Consider the following 13,618-nt stretch of genomic DNA (forward strand, 5'->3'; position numbering starts at 1 on the left):
CCGTGGCCGCGGGGAGAACCCGAGGCAGGCCCTCCCCCGGCCACGCGCGGCGCCTGCGCACGCCGCCTCTCCGGGACCTCCCGGGGAAGCACTTCCTGGGTGACGAGGTGACCCCGTCAGAAGATGGCGGCCGCTTGGCTCGCCTCCTCAGGCCGGCCCACACGCTGAGCCCGGCCCATAGCCCTCGGAAAGGCTCCCTCCCAAGCCTTCGAAGCCCTCGAAGCCCAGCAGCCTTTGTGAGGCCCCTGTGGCGTCCCCTTGGGGTCCCCCTCGTGTCCTCCTGGTGCCAGGGCTTCTGCCTAAGTGTCTCCATGCGGCCACCAGGCCGCTTCTCAGCCAGCTCTCCCACACCATCGACCAAATGGAAACAATAAATGATTTTGCAGGGAAAAAAGCAGCAGCAGCGGCAGCAGCTGACAGGCCTTCTAAAACAAGACTTCATTACCGATACAGAGAATATTAACAGCAATAAGAGAACACGAAGGACACTTTTCAACTTTATGTTTTTTCCTTGAACATTTAAAGCAGGAGTTATTTCAAAGTCCGTGTCTATTCTCTGTGGGTCCTGTGGACCTTCCTTATTGTTTCTTGTATTTTATTTGCCTCCTCTTATCTCTTCATATGCCCAGTCATTTTTCATTGAGTGCCAGATAGTGCATATCACGATTATAAAAATAAATGGAGCTCTTGGATTATAAGAGAGTCTCTCCCGAAAGAGTTTCCATGTGCTCTGCCAGACTGCTGTGGCACTGACAGTCTGTGTCATCTTAATCCAGTCGGAGGATTAGAGGATTCATACCCAGACTCAAGAAACTTCTGGTTTTGCCTAAAATGAACAACCCTCACTCTCAATCTTTATTTAAAATCATATAACAACTTTTTAAATAGTGAGGTTTCTTTTTTGGGGGGGGGGGTGTTGTTTTGTTTTTTCTACTCAGATCTCCTACTTTAGACTCTAGGGCAAGCCAGAGCTCCTAATTTAGACTCTAGGGCAAGCCCAGATCCTGGAACTATAACAGCATGTCAACAGAACAGCTCCAAGAGAAACCTGTATATTCTAGTCAGAGGACGGGGTGGGGGGGGGGGCTGTGAATTTGAGGGAAATCCCCCACTTTTTTCTTTTATTAATCTCCTAACCCTGCCCTGTGGCAAGTCATAAAGCTGCAACTCTTGCAACAAAACGGCAGTGGCGAGCTTGCAGGCACAGAAAACCCACAGAAAAGCCTTCTCTATTACATTAGAACTGTGAAAAGGAGTCCCTGTGATTTAAACAGTGTTGAAGAAATGAATCTCTATTCATTGTTTTCTCTCTCTTCTCTCTCTCTACCTTTTCCTCCTGAGCCAGACCCAGCAATGGAAAGTATGCAACAGCATAGAGAAAACAATACTGCTTTCTAACTCCAGCTTTCTAAGGACCATGAAAAAAAGGCACTCTTGAGACCTAGGGGATATTAGAAAAATTATAGAAAAGGAACCATTGGAGATAATGGATCTCCTAAACCTGTGTATGAAGCCACTTCTGAACACTTCATGGATGACTAGGACTCTGACTCTGGTAGTAAGGCGAAAACAATAATACACTGTGATCAGGTAGGTTATATCCCAGGAATGTAACTAGATTAATTAATTACCTGATAAAATGAGAAAAAAAAACTATATGATAATCTCAAAGGAATAGCATTTGATAAAGCTAAAACCATACACTGATTCTTTTTTTTAATGTTTACTTATTTTTGAGAGAGAGAGAGCAAGAGCAGAGGAAGGACAGAGAGAAAGGGGAATAGGATCCGAAGCAGGCTCTGCACTGACAGCAGTGAGCCCAATGTGGAGCTTGAACTCACAAACCATGAGATCATGGTGAGCCGAAGTCAGACACTCAACCAGCTGAGCCATCCAGGTGCCCCCATACCGTGATTCTTTTAATTAACAAATTCAAAATAGAAACTTTTTTTAGTCGATAAAAGTTACCTACATCGAATAGCATATCTAATGGGGAAACTATGGAAATATTCTCAGTAAAGTAAGAAAAAGTTAAAAGATGCCTTCTATTTTCACTGTTGACCTATTATTGAAGAATGTAACCAATGCAACATGAATAAAAAGAACATAAACTATGCAAATCTGAATGGAAGAAATAAAACATCATTTTCTGCATAATATGTGATTACCCTTCTAGAAATTCCAAAGCAAAAGCAACTACTGACTCCTGGAACTGGGAAGAGCTTAGAAATGCGGATTTAATGGGTATAAACTGAACATCATATATATTCATAGCACTATTAACCTTAACAGAAAAATATTCTCTCCATAATAGCAAAAAAGCTATGAAATATACAGAAATAGCTTTAATGAGAAATATATGAAACCCTTAAAATCAAACTGTAAATTTCACTGAAGAATATATTTTTTGTAAGTAGACTAGAAAGTTTGGAGGAACACACCAAGTATGTATTTGAAAATATTTTATCTTGTTTAGTGTTAACTTCTTTTAAAATCAGTTTATAACTCAATGTAATTAAAATAATCTCAATGGGTTTTTTATAAAATTTGAAAAATTGATCCTAAATTTCACATGTGAAGAAATAGTTAAGATAATTTTGACTGCCAGCAGGAGAACCAGCCTTGGTTATTTACTTGCTAGCGTTTCATCTTATCCTCCCCTCCTAGGACTGAAAGGATGCTTCTATTCACATTTTTTTAGCAAGAATGTATTGATCTGTTACTTTTGATTTTAAAATCAAATATTATTTTTTAAAAAGTAAATGAGTAAGGAATGAGAAAGGGAAAGATGAAAAGAGAATTAGTAAAAATGGTAAAAATTAGGTCTTATCTCTTATTCTTGCCTTCTCTCACCCAAACCCTTACCCCCCAACCCAGACATGCACTGATCCATGTGTGGGACTTGGTGGGGCATTAAACTCTCACCAGCTTACCTTACATAGAGACGGTACTCCATTCTAGTGATCACATTCAACCTACACGGCACAGTTACAAGTTATAGTTTATCTAGAATCTACCATGTCAGGGTACTTTATGTGCACTATTTCTACTTTTTCACTACCCTCTGAGGTGCATAACATTATCCCCGTTTTTAGATGAGAAACTATGGCTCCAAGAAATTAATTTATTTATCATAGGTCAAACAGCCCATAAATGGCTGAATCAGGATTAATACTTGACTCTGACTGTAGCAGAAGCCAGAGCTTTTTCCACTACGCCTTATTGCCTCTCTTCTGGGGAAGAAGCCATGGAAAGAATTCCTCTGGCACCTCTCAGGGAATAGGATACTGTGTCACTAGGAAGATTTTCTAGCCAAGGTCTTGGTGCCTGTGATGATTCATATTTAGATCATGTTCCTTGAGAGTAGGGAAAGATATCTGAAAGCAGCTGGTTTTAGAATCTGAGTTGTGAAGTAAGTTCTCAGGGAAGGCATCCAATGATATTGTAGGAAATCTCAGAGGTCATTGGAGCTGTTTGTTCCTCCCCATGGCTAAAACTTTAACCCTTGCTGAAAGTTTCCTTCCTCTCCCAGCCATCATAATGAAGGCTAAAGTGTTCATCCTTAAATAGTCATAAGGGGTGCCTGAGTGACTCAGTTGGTTAAGCATCTGACTTGGCTCAGGTCATGATCTCACAGTTTGTGAGTTTGAGTCCTGCGTCCGGCTCTGTGCCGACAGCTCACAGCCTCGAGCCTGCTTCAAACCCTGTCTTCCTCTCTCTCTCTCTCTCTCTCTGCCCATCCCCTGCCCATGCTCTGTCTCTGCCTCTCAAAAATAAACATTAAAAAAATTTGTTTTAATTATACGAAAGATTGTAACAGATTCTGCAGACTTCTGATGCCAGCACCCCAATCCCCTTTCGGAGTAACTGCACTATTAGAAACCTTAATTTAGGTAGAGGGGACTGGACATGTAGCGAGGATGAAACGCCACTATATTTTCTGGCCTATAGCAACACAAACTTGGTCATGGGTAGTCACACAATCACATACTTTCAGTTGTTGTATACATATAAAACGAGATACACTCTGGGCCACAGCTCAAAGGAATCAGATTTTGCCTTTCCCCCCCCATCGGAGAGCAATGAAGAGAGATTTCACTAAAGAACTCCAATTATTTGGAGTTGCCAGTTGAAAAATGGGCATCTGGCTTCTGGCCCAGAGTTGCAACTAATAAATCAGGAATTGTTGCTTAACTTTTCTAAGCATATCTCCTTGCTGTAAATTTCACTGCTGAACTAAGCATCTTTGAAATTGTCTCTAGCTGAAACATTCCAGAAATTTTACTGGAGCTCTGGTAGTGAAGAGATATTTATTCCCTAGGTTTAAAATTAGCCCCAAATTATTGTTGGGGAATCTCTCCTGCCTTTCTATTGGAGCATGTGCCTAGGTCACGTGGTGTAGTTTAAGTATATTGGGCGTGGCCCAATGCGAATCCTTCATTTGAAAGGCTTCTAATTTCTTATTTCTTTTCTTTTTTTAGAAACTTTTATTTTCCATCAACCTTATTTCCATTTTGTTTGCCTTTGTGGAAGAGTGGCTGAAGACCACTCACTTTACCAAAGTGTTCCAACAGCCTCAGGGACGTTCCAGCCAAACAAAATTTGAATAGATTTCTCCCTTCCCAGAAAACAGAAGACATTACAATGAAGTACTATAACCAGTAGTAAGTAAAATAGTATAGTAACATCGAACAACTCATATTTCAGGACTGAGTTCTTTTCTCTTAGCACCCAGATAGGAAAAGACCTCTGATACCCTTTTTCAAGCCATCATATCTAATATTTAGAAGAGCATTTGCCAGCTTTAAATTGCAAATAAAAAACAGTACTTATCAAAATACACGCCTTGCTATTGGCTACTACCGCCCTCTTTTCTCCCGTAAGAGACATTCCCTTCTCATCCGCAGAGATGCCTGGACACGGGCTTTGTAAAGCTAGCACTGAAGATGAGGCTTGCTTTGCCTTTCCACTGTAAATAGAAAATCCGGGAGATTTTTATTTGGGGGACTGACTTGCGGATGAAATACAGCCTCAGCCAATAGTCATAATCATTATGGTGTCAGAATAAGTATATTTGGAACACTGAAAATACCAGAAGAAGAGGGAAGAGAAAAGAGAACACTTTACGGCTCAGTGGCTAATCGTGAATATTAAATGTCAATGATATGAACTTTCCTAAGTGATATTCAAAAGGAACTGGTCCAAGCCACCATTAAAGTGAGTGACACATGGTATAATGCATAATGTGTCTCAGGTTGGCAGTCTCTGCGACTGCACATGACTGTTTCTCATTTCCCACATCGAGGTTTGATGGTATTATCACATGTGACAAAATCACATCTTACAAGTTTAGTTTCCGCTTTTCGTTAGTCTGTGATCCGAATATGACTGCAGTCATTCTGACAAGGTGGGGATGGCAGTGGTGACTCACAAAAACGACCTTGTAGTATCATTTCACTCACAAAGAAATCTCCAACGAGGTTTTTTAAAGTTTATTTATTTACTGGAACTCCTGGGTGGTTCAGTTGGTTAAGCATCTGAATGTAGCTCAGGTCATGATCTCACTGTTTGTGGGTTCAAGCCCTGTGTCAGGCTCTGTGCTGACAGCTCAGAGCTTTTATTCTGTGTATCCCTCTCACTCTGCTTATGCTCTGTCTGTCCTCTCTCTCTCTCAAAAATAAGCATAAAAATTTATATTTATTCTGAGTGAGAGAGAGTGGGAGAGAGGCAGAGGGACAGGGAGAGGGAGAGAGAGAACCCCAAGCAGGCTCTGCACTACCAATGCAGAGCCCGACCCAGGACTCGAACCCACGAACCATAAAATCATGACCTGAGCCAAAGTAGGACACTTAACCAACTGAGGCACCCAGGCGCCCCTCAAAAGTGATTCTAAGATGCTGTGAATGTCTTGTCTTTCTGAGTGAGACAGAAAGTTCAACAAGAATACAGCAAAAGACAGGGGCAGTTTTCGTGTTAGATGATCAGATAATCACCATGAAACCTCGGAATACCTGAAAAGGTTGCATCGTGAAGACAAATCACCTTAGGATTTGGCAGGATGTGTGTGGGTGGGTGGTAGATATCACTTCGTATGTCATTGTAGACCCAGCGTGCATTGAAACTAGACACTTTTTTCCTCCCTGGCCTTTTTGAGGCTGTGTCAGAGGAATATAAAGCGCGTAGTGGTTGGAAGAGCCTTGCTTCTACTGTGTTGGCTGGAGCCTGTGCACGCTGCCGCCTGACCAGCGTCACATCATGCAGACCCTGGATGGAACGGCCACTGCTGAGAAAACTCATTTTCACTTTGCCTACCCACGGAGAAAGTAACACATTTCTGCATTTTTAATACTTGAGGTCTAACGTGAAGACTGCTTTCTTCTGATGTTCTATCTTTGGGTGCAACCTCACTGCCAGGAAGAAGGCGAGGATCAAATGGGGAACATAATTTGGAAAGATCTATTGATGTTTATGTTCCTAAAGCTATTAAGATTTGAATGACAGTTCCAACGTTTTCTTTGAGAATGTATCAAAATAGAACTCTTGCATACAAGCTAACACACTACATAACCTCAGGTTTAGATATATTAGCTTTCTTTTCTTTTTCTTTCCTTTTTTTTTTTTTTTTTTTTTTTTGAGAAAGAGAGCGTGCAAGAGGGCCAGGGGGAGACGGGGAGAGAGAATCCCAAGCAGGCTCCTCACTGTCAGTGTAAGGGGTTTGGGGGGGGGAGCTCCATCTCATGACCCTGAGATCGTGACCTGAACCAAAATCAAGAGTCAGATGCTCAACCAACTGAGCCACCCAGGTGCCTAGAAATATTAACTTTGAAGTGGAGATGTAACTGACATCTGAAATCTGCAGGTAGAAAGAAGCAAACACATTCAGGGGAGATTCTATAGATCCAGGAAAGGGGGCGGGGGCAGGGTGCAAGGAGAGCTTTCTATGGAAAAATAGGGAGGAATAAGAAGATAAATTTATATGGGGTGCCTGGGTGGCTCAGTTGGTTAGGCGTCCTACTTTGGCTCAGGTCATGATCTTATGGTTCGTGACTTCAAACCCTGCAGAGGGCTCTGTACTAACAGCTCAGTACAGAGCCTCTCTTCAGATTCTATGTCTCCCTCTCTCTCTCTCTCTTCCTCCCCTGCTTCCACTCTCTCTCTCTCTTAAAAAATAAATAAAACATAAACAGTTTTTGAAGAGGATAAATTTATAATTCAGGAGGATGGAGGTGAGAATTCTATGATCCCTCTGAGAAAGTGAAAATGTGAGAACTTGTGAGTCCAGCCAGCACCCAAATCCTTAATAGTATTAGAGATGCAAATCCTGTGGGTTGGCACGTCAGCACATTGTCAGTTAGTGGTTCTCAAGCTTGAGGGAATGTAAGAATCGTCTAGAGAACAGGTTTAAAATGTAGCGAGTCCGACTCCGCTCCTAGAGACTCCATTTCAGTAGATCCAGGGTTGGTGCAGGAACCCAGATATTGTCATTCAAATGTCCCTTCATTTTGACAAAGACACTGTACTCTTTTGGAGTAAAAGCATCTACAACTCTCCTACCCCTTTCTTTTGCTTTAAGAAAAATCCCAACCAGGGCACCTGGGTGGCTCAGTTGGTTAAGCATCTGACTCTTGGTTTCAGCTCAGGTCATGATCTCATGGTTCATGGTATTGAGCCTTGAACTGGTCTCTGCGATCACAGCCTGCTTGGGATTCTCTCTCCCGCGCACTCTCTGCCCCTCCCCCAATCACACACTTTCTCTCTCTCTCTCTCTCTCAAAATAAATAAATAAATAAACAAACATTTTTAAAAGTCCCAACTTTCACCAAGAGTCAGTTTTCCTCTTAAAAGAAATAGCATTGGAATCACAACAGCATCACTCATCACTAGTCCTTGATGCTTTTATAGGGCTACTATGTTCCAAACACTGGAAACACTTAGTCTATGTTATAATATTAACTACTGTTAATTGAATATTTAGTAATTGCCAGGCACTGTTAACTAATTAAACACAAGATCCCTAAATAATGAATTACCTTCCTACAAAGAAAATAGTATTCTCTACTTTTATAGCTAAGAACATTGTGGCTCACAAAAGCTCAGTGACCTGTCTGAGGTCACATGTTAGTAAGCAAAATATAGTCTCTGAAACCAAAGACTGTACTTTTTCCAGTGCTTTGTTTTAAAATGAACTCATGAGTGGGAGATGAAACCATCTCCATGTGACAGATTCCTGCAAGTGTGTATAAGGGCCTAATGCTGCAGACAGAACTGTCATTTCTACTTAACCCACAGATCACACTGACACTGAAAACGGCTTTAATCAGCTATCAACATCCTTGTCCTCTCTGCTGCTCAGCTGACTGACAAAGAAAGGGTGATTCCGGAACTTTGTTCCAAGCCCTTGGGAAACAGAATTATGTACATTGTACACCCTGTATGATGGAACCATAGGACAGTTAAGGTATTTGCCCAGAGGCCTCTGTTACATACTATCCTTTGGCATTTTCAGCCCAAAGTAAAGGCATGTGCCTTGTGCCCTGGAATCACTTCTCCGATAATGCAGAGGGGCAGCCCTGTGATGGGAAAGAGCTCTACCTGATCTCTAAGTTCAAACTCGGGCTCACAGACTTCACCAACACAGTGGGTCCGTGCTGAGAGCCGAGCTCCACCTGACCGAGTTGGGAAGAACTGGCTTTGACTCTCAGCTCTGACTCTCATTAGCTCGGTCTTGGGGCTGGTCGGTCGTCTGTCCTTTCAGAACCTTCCTGTCCTTCTGTCCAGTCTTCTCACTTTTATGTATGAATAAAAACGAATACTTTGCAAGATAAAACAGAATTTAAAAAGCTTCTAACACACAGTAGGCGTGCAGTAAGTTTTGTTTAGCTATGCTGTTTATAAATGAAGTTTAACCCTAACTTTATGCAGCTTGAAAAATGGAAATTTCTCCAGTCTCACCCTGTTTGTAGATGAACTCAAATATGTGCTCAACACGTTGGGCTTTGCTGAGTCATTCATACACACTGTCAAACTGTTCAGGGTGGTGATAGAGATAGATCAAAAGAAGCGAGCACCATGAATATTTCATAAAGAAGCAAAGTGCCTTTGGAAAAGCTGTTTCAACTGCCTAAAACTTAGAAGAAGTTTGCTTTGCTCATTACTGTAACAGAACTTTTAGACTACAGACTTCATGCCCCCTCCTTTCTTACACTGTGGTAAGCACAGACCATGTACCTAATCATAGAAATGCGTACATGTCTCATCTCAAGATTTTATATCTAGCCAAGATTTCTTGATGTGTTTAATAGTTACTTACCTAATGATAGTGGACCAGCTAGGAGCTAAAACGCAGTTTTGAAACGAGACCCTCAGTGACTAAAAAGTAACCTGAGAGAGACAAACAACAAACCATACAATGTAATAAGTGCTAATAGCCCGTTAGGCATGCGGCTCACAGGAGGGAATTATCTTGGGATCACCTCCAGGAGGTAATTAACACCTAACAGCAATCTTAACAATGACTCAGCCAGGAAAGGGAAGCGAGGAATGTTCAGACAAAGGGGAGAGATGTGCAGAATCACAGCAGTGTAAGACAGCATGGCCTACTTGAAAACTACAAATAGTAAGAAATGTTGGGCTATGATGGGCTCAGTGCAGCATGTTGGACTGGTAAACAGAACTACAGGGAGACAGAGCTAAGAAAAGTCTTCTGTGTCAAGATTTTTATTTTTTAATTTATTTTTAATTTTTTTAACGTTTTTTATTTATTTTTGAGAGACAGACAGAGACAGTGTGAGCAGGGGAGGGTCAGAGAGAGAGACCCAGAATCAGAAGCAGGCTCCAGGCTCTGAGCTGTCAGCACAGAGCCCAACGTGGGGCTCAAACCCACGAACTGTGAGATCATGACCTGAGCCGAAGCTGGACGCTTAACCAACTGAGCCATCCAGGCGCCCCTGTGTCAAGATTTTTTAAAAGACATTGTTAAAGCAAGAAAATGATAAAACATGTCTAGGAGAATGCTAGGTAGCCTATTTGGAGGAAAGAGGCACAGAACCAGTTTAGTGTGTTTGGTCCCTAACTCCTAGGGGCACTCTAGGATTCAGGACAGGACTCTGGGTAGTGGGATCTCCAGGAGGTAAGACACGTCCGTGGCCTGCTGAGGAAGGCTGTGGGATCCCTACTGGAATGACATGGATCACGGGCCCAAATAGCTGTGGGCAGGTGGGAATGGCCGAAAGAACTGTGTCCCCAAGGGAGTAAAAGGGACAGCTAAGCAAAAAAAAAAAAAAAAAAAAAAAATTCATAAAGGTGATCAGTCCCCTTAACCATGAGCTAAAATGAAAGTGAGAGGTGTCACACGAGACCAAGCCATCCCAATACACTTTGACAATTATTTCTCCAGTATGGTCAATCAGAAATGAATGGATGGGGGACGGAACTTTGAAAATACCTAACGATGTGGCAGGATACCACCCAAGGGACAGGCCTGCGGAACAAGACATGGCTTTTTTTTTCTATGAATCTTGCTCTTTTGATTCTAAACACATAGGACTAGGAAGAAATTGGATGAAAATAAAATTGCAAATCCAACCTTTACCTTCTCATAGGCGACTGCCTTCTAAACAAGGATTTCCCCAATCTGCTATTCAGTGAGAGAATAAAGCTCACTGTTTAGTAAGCATGCAATGGGCGCTATCCCCTTGAGATGCCTTCTAGAATGACTGAGAGCCCCAAATCAAAAGACAACGATGGCAGCACTGCCATTTTATGACCGTCTTCACACATCCCTGTCTGGGTCAATGGAGTAAAGATGGAAATGTGTTTGGAAAAACTGATCAGGTTGAAGTGCCTTGGGGCTCTTTTCTTAGAACCATGGCTTGGGACATGAATTATATGGATAATTTCTTATGCCTGTAAAGCTAACTTCCTAGGGAGAGGAGTTGGCAAATATGGTGTTGAGACTGTCAACAACTGATAAAAGCATGTGTATTTCCTCAGTGTGAGGAAATCGTTAGGGGGCACCTGGGTGGCTCAATTGGATAAGCATCCAATTCTTAGTTTCAGCTCAGGTCATGATCTTACGGTTCTTGGGATTGAGCCTCATGTCAGGCTCTACACTGACAGCACTGAGCCTGCTTGCTACTCTCCCCGCTCCTGCCCCCCCACCCCGCTTGCACTCTCTCTCTCTCTCGAAACAAACAAACAAAAAGAAAATCATTAGATAAAAAGGATAAAAAGGGAATGTTCCATAAGATGTCCAATTTAGTACTGAGTTTAAGGAAGAGTGGAAGAAAAGCCTAAGTCAGCACTTGAAAATTCTTTTTTAAATTCACATGGTTGGTTGGCCCTATAATGTAAGCAGCTCAACTTTAAGAGGCACTTGAGTTGGCAGCTCAAGTTTAAGAGGCACTTGAATTGGGCCCTGTGGCAAGAAGAGACCCCCACCCATCAGAGAGCTGCTCCAAGGGTGAGATGGGAAAGAGGGAGAACCCACCTCACTGCTATGGGTAAGAGTGGCCAGGTGTTCTGAGCCCAAAGTCCAATTCCTGTGTAAGCACAGACATGGTTCAGACAATCATTGGTAGCAGGAGGTCCCTTCCAGTGAGTGAGGAGGTGTGACATTAACGAAAGCCAGAAATGGTCCAACTTGGAAGTCAGATGCAGTCAGAGCCTTGAGATCTGCCCTTACGAGGCTTAACTTCTGCTAGTGGTTGGGGACGTACTTTATGCTTCAGTTTCCTGGAACTGCCATGCTGTCTGGCCTTGAGTCTCTATCCATGCTGTTCCCTCCACCTGAAATCCCTTCCAACAACACCCAGCCTATCCTTCTCTTATAAAAGAATGTATTATGCCATTATAAGTCCCCTTTCTTATATCTCCAACTAAATTATATGCTCCTTGAGAGGAGAGCTTACCTGACTGACTAGCCATTTGATCCCGAGTGTCCAGTACCATGTCCACTGCATCATCAGCTCACGTAGGTGCTCGTTGAATGAAGAACTAAAGAGAAAGAAGCTAGGGTTGGATCAAGCCCACCAGCTGGAACTTTAGCTAATGAGTAGAATTCAATGTTCTGGTTCCAAAGAACTAGAATCTTATTTGAGTGGGTGGAGCCAACACTGAGGAAGTTCTGTGATGATCCAGGGTACCTGAGGTCTCCGGAAAAGTTATACATGAAAGGAGACTTACAAGTCAGACTGGAATCTAGCCATAATGACTAGAACTACTGAACATGGAGGAAATGAGACATATTTGCTAATGGATGCCCTACCCCTGCGAAAGTCATCCATAATGTGGTCCGCAAATGGGTCCTATCGGTACATCCAATCACAGCAAGCTAGGAAAAGAAGGGCAGGAGAAAGGCAGCTGGGGGTTGACAAGCAGAGAAATTACACAGAGAATTACAGCTGTTACCTTTATCCAATTAGGCTGAGGTTTTCAGATGCTAAAGAATGTGAGGGTAAAAACTTACAATCGAATGGCTTGGAGATCCAAAACGAAGCCTGATTTGCTTGCAGTCCAAACAGAGATGTAGAGGATACCTGTCACCCTAGCTTTGCCACTTACATCTGCGATCCTCAGCTCCCACATCAGCTCAATGGCACATGTCTGGAAAGTGCCTAGTACAGAGCTTCATACACAGCAGAATCAAGAAATGGCACCTGTCAGAAATGTTGGCGCCAGTACTGACTTAGGTGAAGGGACCATTGTCACTCATTTTTTCCACTCCCCTCACCACCAGTATACACACACCTTCTCAAACTCATACACGAATAGCAGTAGATTCTCTGGGGTCTTCTTAGATAAGGGAAAGACTAATAACCCTCTACCGAGAGCCTCAAAGCCACATGTCTACCAGGAGATACACGGCACACTAAATCATTAACAACTGCACATCCATATGTGTAGTCTGACTCTGACATTAGGAACGGGACATTGAGGACCATACACTGCTATTTCCCAACTTTTGCTGGGAATCCCTCAAAAAATAGCAATTTTCCCCTTAACTATATCTGGTTCTTAGTCAGTTGCACGTAAGAATCACCTGAAATTCTCCTGAAGAAGAATAATGCTCAAGTTCACCACCAGACCAATCAGGTTAGAAATTCCCAGGAAGAGGGCTCAAGTGTGGGTGGTTGTCTAAAGATCCCAGGTGATTCTAATGGGCTGATTCATGTGTAGACCCTGGACCATAGCAACAGCATCACATAGAGGCTTGTTTAAAATGCAGAATCTCAGGTCCCAGTCCAGACTGAATCAGAATCAGAAGGAATCAGAATCTTCATTCCCAGTGATTCATAATCACATCAAAGTTTGAGAAGTACTAGTGGGGATGAAGGGATCCCAACTCTGGCTGCACAATCTACTCATCTAGAGGAATTTTGGAAAATGCTGGTGCTTGGGCTCCACTCTCTGAGATTTTTAAAAAATTATTTATTTATTCTTGAGAGAAAGAGAGACAGAGAGAGAGCAAGCACACCAGGGAGGGGTAGAGAGATGGAGAGAGAAACTCCCCCGCAAGCTCAGCACTGTCAGCACAGAGCCCGAAGCGGGGCTTGAACTCACAGTGAGACCATGACCTGAGCTGAAATCCAGAGTTGGGACACTTAACCACTGGGCCACC

At 42.8% G+C, this 13,618-nt stretch overlaps 1 long non-coding RNA gene across 2 annotated transcripts; it reads left to right on the plus strand.

Moving 5' to 3' along the window:
- The first annotated feature begins 110 nt into the window (after nt 1-110).
- On the plus strand, nt 111-5,222 carry LOC115307041. Of its 2 annotated transcripts, XR_003915534.1 has the most exons (4): nt 111-236; nt 1,346-1,590; nt 4,482-4,664; nt 4,908-5,222. It is a non-coding gene; the product is annotated as an uncharacterized LOC115307041 (long non-coding RNA). The 2 variants fall into 2 exon arrangements; XR_003915533.1 differs by lacking the exon at nt 4,908-5,222 and having other exon boundaries at nt 4,482-4,872.
- The last annotated feature ends 8,396 nt before the right edge of the window (nt 5,223-13,618 follow it).

The sequence above is a fragment of the Suricata suricatta genome, chromosome 11 (assembly GCF_006229205.1).
Source record: "Suricata suricatta isolate VVHF042 chromosome 11, meerkat_22Aug2017_6uvM2_HiC, whole genome shotgun sequence".
NCBI lineage: Eukaryota > Metazoa > Chordata > Mammalia > Carnivora > Herpestidae > Suricata > Suricata suricatta.